The sequence below is a fragment of the Centrocercus urophasianus genome, unplaced genomic scaffold (genome assembly GCF_019232065.1).
Source record: "Centrocercus urophasianus isolate 14NV4802_14NV808 unplaced genomic scaffold, USGS_Curo_1.0 seq_74, whole genome shotgun sequence".
In the NCBI taxonomy this organism is placed as follows: domain Eukaryota; kingdom Metazoa; phylum Chordata; class Aves; order Galliformes; family Phasianidae; genus Centrocercus; species Centrocercus urophasianus.
This window is the reverse complement of record NW_024885355.1, coordinates 184,785-193,467: the sequence shown is the minus strand read 5'-3', so window position 1 is coordinate 193,467 and position 8,683 is coordinate 184,785.

The following is an 8,683-nucleotide window of genomic DNA, read 5'->3' as shown; positions in this document are numbered from 1 at the left end:
AAAAGCAGGGCATTTAAGCACTTTCCCAGAAGGAAATACAGCCATAACAACACTGTTGTCCTCTTTTTCTTCTTTTCCAGCCACTCTCTAGGAGCCAGCTGCTCCTGACATGCCTCTGGGCAGCCCTTGGGAGCTGGAAGAAAATAGCATGGTGGCAATATGAGAGCGAAAGTAGTACGACTAGCAATATTAGAGCTATTCTGTACTCTAGCATTGTGTGCTATAGTAAATTTAGAGATATTTTGTTCACCTTAGTTACTTTACTGGAATTGGTCTCTTCCTTGCCTTCCCTCCCCCAGCACTGAGCAGGTAGAAAGAGGCCTTTGGTACTTTGTCAGTGGTTTGTGTAATTGTCACCCCATAAAAACTGGTGGACTGAAACGTCTCTGCAGCGCGGTGTGATGAGAAGTTGGTTGTCTTTAGGCTGACATGCAGACAGGTTGGTGGCACAGATCCCGAAGCCAGAATTTGGCTTTGTTTGATATTTTAAAGACAAGGTCAGCCGTCATTCTTTTAAGGAATTTTCTTTTTAATTCAAGGTTCTGATGAAGCCAGGGCATGTTCTGACTGAAGGAAAACTTGAGCATTTCAATTCTGTTCTGTAATGACTTTTTCCTGCTCCCTTGCTGATGTCTTGAGTCTTTGCTTGGCGCAAAAAACAGTGAGATGGAAGAAATGCTCTGTATGCACATTGTTTTCAGCTGCAGTTCACTCCTACAGTGTCAGACCCTTGTCCCTCATCTGCTTTTCCCATGCCAGAAGAAACTTTATCTTTGCAGAGCAAGAGAAGATGTAAGTCTACCAGGCATCTGCAGGTCCTCTGACCCCAGGGTGGGAAGTGACCTTTAGATGTTGAACTGAAATGGCTGCGGCATTTGGAGGTTTGTAATTTGAGGCATCCAGGCTTAAAATATCTTCTTACTTTTCTAAGAATCCTTCACCACTAGCTTAATCTGAGTTTTGCTTCTTTGAGCCCAGAGTCCTTGTGGCCCCGGCCCATGTCCCAGGCTGATGTCATAGAATCATTTGAGTTGGAAAGGACCATTGAAGGTCTTCTAATCCAACTCCCTTGCAATGAAAGGGACATTTACAGCTCCATCAGGTGCTCAGAGCTGTATCCAGCCTGACCTTGGGTGCCTTCAGGGATGGGATATCCACCACCTCTCTGGACAACCTGTGCCAGTGACTCACCATTCATACTGTAAAAAATCTTCCTTATTTCCAGTCTAAATCCCTCCTCTTTTAGTTTGAAACCATTTCCCCTTGTTCTATCACAAGATCGTGCTGACGAGTCTGTCCTCCTCCTTCTTCCAGTTCCCCTCTCAATACTGGAAGGTCTGTTAATCAACACTGTTACACTGATTTTACCATAACTCCCAAGTTTCCAGAGCCCTTTACTTTCCAGAGTGGCTGCACCTTGACCAACATCCCTAGTTGCACTGTCCTTTTTCATCCAGCAAATTAGAGTCATCTTGTTCTTAATGCTTTGGATGCTTTCCTCCTGGCATCAGCAGCAATTCCAATTGCAATTGCAATGAAACGTAGCTGCCAAATAGTTTTCTGTGCATGTGTGGCCCAGAAGATATTTGTGAGAACAGCTACAAACCAGTTCTGCAAGAGTCTGCAAGGAAAATGTATCATTAATGGCAGGGCAAGATCTTCATGCACCAACTCTGCAGTAAGCAGCTTCCAAGACTCTGAAACACAGAGGTCTTTAAGTTTCTGAATGAAATGGCTCTAATTAATGTGAATGGCTCTGTCGGGTGATGCTATAGTTCCTCTCTCCTAACATGCCCTGCTAGATCCTTAAAGCTGGTAGCAATTGGCTCAGCTCTGCACCCTACCACACAGTTCTGTTGAATTACACTAGCTGGAAAAATACAGCTGATGTATTCCCATAAATATTATTATTTCAAAATATTGCAATCTTACCCCTGAGGGAAAAAGGCAAGCTGGCTTGAAAAATGTTATATTGGTGGCTTTGTAGCATTTAATCGTTTGAAGAAATATTCACGATTTAATAAAACAATTTATATTTAATGATATTTCCAAATCTGAGGATTTAAACCTTGCACTCATCCAGCTGGCTTTATATTTTTTGATGAATTCTCCCCACATCCTCACCCTGTTCCATTTTTATGCCATTTAAATTGCTCCCCAAAGGTAGGCAAATGACATTCATTGCAGAAAGCTCTCACCCTACCCTTCATTTAATCTGCAAAATGGGAAGTGTTTTAGAGCCATAGAATCATTAAGGCTGAAAAACACCTCTAAAATCATCCAGTCCAACTATCCACTCACCAAACTGTTAACACGGATCACACTCAAGCAGGCAGCCCATCAGTGTTTCATGGGCTGCCACTACAAAAGTCCTTAGTGATGGGAGAGATAGGGAAAAGGAGGGACTAATTCGGATCCAGTGAATGGTGTCTTTGTCAGGAAGGTGATACAAGAGTCTTCAAGGGACCGTGATCCCTGAAGGCAACCACCAGCATCATCCCAGCGTGTGTGTGTTGCCTGGCCAGGGTACCAGCCTGGGAAGCGCTGGGAGGATGCTCTGGAGGTAGTGGGAGGAAAACAGCCCTGGGCTTTTCCCTCTCCTGCACCATTTGTTTGCAAACACGTTTCTAACGGCATCTAGGGCATCAAGGAAAATTCAAGAAGGAAGCAGAATCGGAGAATCGTAGAATGGTTTGAATTGGAAGGGGCCATTAAAGTTCATCTGGTCCAAATCCCCCACAGTGAAGAGGGACAGCCACAGCTCCACCAGGTGCTCAAAGCTCCACCCAGCCTGATCTTTAGTGTCTCCAAGGATGGAGCATCCACTACCTCTCTGGGCAACCTGTGGCAGTGCCTGGTTACCTTTATTGTAAAAACTTCTTCCTTATATGTAGTCTAAATCTCCACTCTTAGTTTGAAACCATTTCCCCTTGTCCTATCAGTGAAACCATCCTGCATTGTCTGAAGTCATTTTTTTCCCCAAACTTAAGTCGTTCCCCTTATTACACATTCTACAACCACCCATGATATCCTTAATACCCTCACCCCATCTCAAAGATTTGCCTTCCTTGACCTGAAACGCTATTGTGTTGCCATAAGAGCAGACCAGACTCAAACTTTGTCCTCTACATGTGGCAGACGGAGTAGAAAACAAGATTTGGGAGAGGGAAAGAAAGAACAGGAAACTTGAAATCCACCTGAGATTAATGACTTTAACATGTACAACATGTTTTGTTTTGCTTTGTTTTCCCCTCAGGAGCAGTTTCATCAGTCAGACAGTGTTTGATTAAATATCTCAGCAGAGCTATGGTTTATTCATCTAGAACAAAAGTTATCCTCCTGGTCAGGGACACAGCATTAGCTTTGTTTTCTAATTATAAGAGCAACAGCGATAATAAAAAGAATAACAATAGTGTGCATTGTGGATCAATTTAGTTTGGTTTTGTTTTTCTTTGTTGAAAGTAAGTGAACTGTGTTTTGTCAGTCTTGTAAATGAGTGATTTTAAAGATCATTTCTGTGTTTTGGGGAGGCTTTTGCTCCTTGAAGTGGAATTTCTCAGTGTTTTCACCCAAACCACATGACCTAACAATGTCTCCTTAAAAAAAATAATAAAACAGAAGAAAAGATTGTAACTTAGTTGCACGACTTTAGAAGCAAGAGCATGAGGAGGGGTGCTGCAAACACTGCATTCTTCGTGCATGTAGAGAGGGACCTGAAGCACAAAATCTCCCTTGGGTTGTGTTATGGAGAGTCTTCCCATCCGCACAACACAGCCACAACCTGAACACGTGCATAAGTGTTCCTCTGGATTGGGGCCAAAGTGCTGAAAGCCTCAGAGGATGGAAGGGCAGTTATCAATACCTGAGATCTCTCTAAGTGGTAACTGCTGACAAACGTGGGCTTTTTGAAATGGAGAGATGCATTTCTTCCAGATTTCCTAAGGCTAACACTGGGCCTCACATTCACTCTATCTGGACTGGGAGATGTAACATTACTTGGTGGCGATGAACGGTGAAACTGGACTGGAGTGAAGACAAGATGCGAAAATATAAGTAGGCAACATCATCTCCATAGGTCGGAAATAAGGCAGAATAAGCTGGAAGAGAAAGAGAATAATGAACTTTTAGAAAAGCTCTGCAGCTGTGAGAACAGTGGTAGGGACATCAGTGGGGCAGGAAGCAAGAACTGCAAGGAAAGGTTGGACTCTTCTCCCAGGTAACAGCAATAGGATGAGACCCAACGGCCTCAGGTTGCACCAGAGGAGGTTCAGGTTGGATATTAGGAACAGCTTCTTCTCAGAAGGAGTGGTAACACATTGGAACAGGCTGCCCAAGCTGGTGGTGGAGTCATTGCCCCTGGAGGTGTTCAAGAAATGTGTAGATTTGGTACTTAAGGCCATGGTTAGTGAGCAATATTGGTGGCAGGAGGACAGTTGGACTAGCTGATTTTCATGGTCTTTTCTAATCTTAAAAATTCTGTGATTCTGTAATTCGCTATTTCTTGTCAACGGTCCCAACTCATATTTATCCTAATCTGCATGCTCTGAGGGTGGCAACAGCTCAGCGTGAGCCTTCTCCTCTGCTGCTTTCTCTAAACTCAGACTGAATTTCAGATGAAAAAGAGGTTTAAATCCACTATTCTATGGAACATTCATTACAGTGGGCACGGCGATGATGAGTGGATGGTTGGACTAGAGGACCTGTGAGGTCTTTTCCAACCTTAATGATTCTATGAATTCTTAGCCTAAATTTTTTAAGCTGTTTAAGATGAGCTGCCGTAATCTGGATTATTATAAAAGTCATTAATGACAGCAACTCAATCAACAGTGAAAATCTCAAGGTGCATCTTAAAGCAATTTCCCTCAGGTCTGGTACGCTGATCTCAAAAAGGAGGACCCAAACCCCTCTCTGATGCTTGCAGACAATGTAAACATGCACCACCTGTGGCTCCTTTCCACTCCACTACCTGTTCAATATGCAATTAATTTTACAAAGTGCTGCATATGTCAACCAGGGCCAAGGTCAGGCAGGAAAACGGTTTCCTTTTCTAAACTCCAAACAGACCAACTGCTCTAACCAGGGCTGCTCTCCTCATCTGGCATGGATAGATTAAAATACCACCTCCCTGCTCACCTCTGCAGGTGCTTCCTTCCTTGCTGCAGGCAGCTTGTGAGCTACAGGGAGCACAAGCTGGAAGTATCCTCTCATTTGGAAATGCAAAGAAACCCCCCCCCTGCATATCCACGCTTGAGGAGTAGCCCTTGGCCTTACATAAAAGCATCAAGCAGACAGCTGCAAAGAATTGCTTGATTTAAGGCAGTCACAACTCCCCAGCTTGCCCTGACCCCTGTGCATAACTCTTCCTCTGCTGAATATAGGGCTCCTCTCAGCAGGCAGCAGGGAAGCATCTGGTGCTATTATAGGCGTTGCAGAGGACTGCAGGAGGGACCTTGACCCCACAGGAGACCTCTGCTCACCTGGGCTGGAGGAGGAAAGCCCAGGGGAAACCCCAGGGCATTTCAAAGAGTTACGATGTTCACCCAATTGTATTGTACTCCTGTATATGGTGATGTTCAAGTGCACTTTAATCCTCCATAACTCTGACCCCAAGGGCTCTGAGAAGTAACCATGGACCAACAAACTAAAGGATGCTCAAAAATGAGCTTTGCAAAGCCATCTGTAAGCAAGCAAGCATCAAGTTGATACTACACCCTACAAGCCAGGCCAGACCTACAGGCCACTGAATATAGAATCATGGAATTATTAAGGTTGGAAAAAAGCTCTAAGATCACCAAGTCCAATCCCAACCCATTCCTACTATGCCCATAAACCATATCCCTCAGTACTACATCTCCACAGCTCTTGAACGTTTCCAGAACGTTGACTCTACTATTTTCCTGGGCATCCTGTGCCAATGCGTTGCCAGTCTTTCATAGAATAAGTTGTTCCCAATATCCAAATGGTTGAGGTTGGAGCTACCTCTAGTTCAATCTGATCCAGCTCCTGCCCCAGAAGATACACTCAGAGCGGAGTGCCCAGCAATCCTCAGCTCTCTTTGCTGTCAATAAAGAAAGATTTTAAAGTGCAAGAAATCTGGGGATCAGGGTAAGATGAATGGTGCCCTTTGGGAGTTAGTATGACCCTTCTTGTACAGACATCCAGAGAACAGATGCTGGAAGTCAGACGAGATTTATCCTTCTCCTGATGTTCAGTGTACAGGTCCTTCTGTTTTCATATTTGTCTCGATATAAAACAAGTGTTAAGCCTCACTGGACTATTAGAACCAGAGCACGATCCTGTGACTCCTGTGCCCAGGATGATTACAGCTGACATCTGTTATTTGACATAAATTGCTGGAATACACTTCTAAATAAAACCACACAACACAATCAAGTATTGTAAACATCTAAATATAGCTGGTTAGATTCCCTTCTTCTTCTTCTTTCTGTTAGAGGGAAACATTCTCATCTTGGGACTTGCAGATGATTCCAAGGAAAGAGGTTACTTTTCATAGAGTTCACAAAGAAAATGAGACCATCCAAGCATTCTGTCCACTTGTTACAACCAAATGCCAGATTCATGGCCCCTGAACATGACCCATATTGTTAACTGCTATGGTATGGTTAGTGCTAAAGTAACGTTTGTTTCCCCCCAGCCATTAAAGAGACTATTTCAGATAATAAAATGTAAACAAAGAAACTTCAAAGGACAAAATGAAGCCATTGAGTAACTGTGTTTTACATGCAGCTGAACTGCTAGTAGTGAATTTCTCCCTGAAAAAAAATAAATAAATGAATAAAATTCCATTACTCTATGTAGTCTGGTGAACAGTTTAAGTGTCCTGGTTTATCTTCAGGAGACTTAGATAAGCTGAGAAATTTTCCTCCACAGAAATACACCAATCATCTTCCCAATGGCATCCTTCTCACAATGATCCTGGTCAGTCTAATGAGACTGACCTTATTTCTTGTTGCTTACATCTTGGCAAAACCTTTGGAAAACGCTCTGAGACGTGTATGTGTTGGATGAAGCATGTGAGAATAAAGGAATCACAGCAAGTATACTGGAATACTCCAAAGCCAAACATCCAACACCTAGGGGAAGGCACTCCAAAACTCCTTTTTGGCTCTTAAGTTCAACAGTCAGACTCAAGGACATCAGTGACTAATATATCTCTTTGTTTTTTATTCTTTTTCAGTCCGGATCAACTGTTTATTCCTAATTTCAGAGTTGATACAAATGTATGTTTAGGGCAGGTGTAAATGAATGGGTCTAGGAACTAAACGACGTTTTCATTAAATAAAAATTTCTCTTTCTTCCAGCACAACAAAAGAGATTCCACCGATATTGAATTAACAGAACCATTAAGGTACAAAAAGACCTCTAAGATCACCAACTCCAATTGTCAACCCACTATACCCATACCCACTAACCACATCCCTCAGTGCCACATCCCTACAAATCCCAGCCAAGGTTTCCTTACCAGATGCTATACTTTACCCTACAGAGAGGCACCTGGTTTGAGAGTCATCTCATGAAACTTCAGGTGTCTGCATTGAGGACATCCTCATCTGAACTAACCTGGCATGACCTTGCTGGTGGATTGGTGCAAGAAAGAGACAAACTGGTTGCACCCCCTGCATTGCACTGTATTTTACCTTAGTTTTGTATAGGAAAATATGCTCTTTGCCAGGTTTGCTTCTAGACTAATTCTGGATTATAAACGAATCCAAGACTGGTTCTGTTAGGTTTTATGATAAAGGTGTTTCCATTTCTTCAGCAGAGGCAAGGAAACAGAGCTACGATACATTAGAAATCCAACAGAGCTGGGTTTATATTTATCATCAACCTGTAACTAGGACTGACACACACAAAGAAGATTAAGGTAATAAAACCTGAAAAAAGAACGTCTTCTTGTGGATTTTTCTTAAAACGTCCAAAGTTTTCAACTAGGACTTGCTGTGGCAGGATGAAGTACATTTTCAGACTTGACTTCTTAATGGGCTACGTCTGCTTAATGTAATTTTGCATCTGAACTGTGTGCATTGTCAGACTCAAGCACAGTCAGAGCTGCACTCAGCAGTACTCACTTTCCCTGGAATCAGATAAACTCAGCTCAATAAATTAGTTTTACTGCTTTCAGTACCACCTTGTTATCATTGTGAGTGATTTAGTCTGGGCTTACCAAACTTCTCTGTTCTTCCCTAATGAAAGGAATTGAACTCTCAAAGTCAGAATATATTTGTTCTTTTCTCATCCTGCTTTTCTTTTCTCATCTTTTCTTTTTCTCTTCTCTTTTTCTTTCCTTTATTTTCCTTTCTTTTCCATTCTTTTCCCACTTCCAGTCTCTTTTCAACGAAAAACTGTATAAAATAAAATAACTCATAGTTAAACTTTTTAAAAGTGTGGGTTTTTTAGTTCAGATGGAATTTATTTAATTAGGAAATCATGATCTGGCTCTCAGCTGGTGTAAATCAGCAGCAGTGATTTATAACAGCTGAACATATGAATTCTGGTGTTTGGTAGCACAGTTTAGAGGGCTTGCCTTGTGAAGTGCATTGGACTGTGCATTATATTAGCTCCAGGAACATTTTGTAAAAATATGCTTATGTTTGATGCCATCTTTTTTTCATATTCTTTATATCCCCATGCTGTCTACATGATTAAACAAGAGGAAAGATGG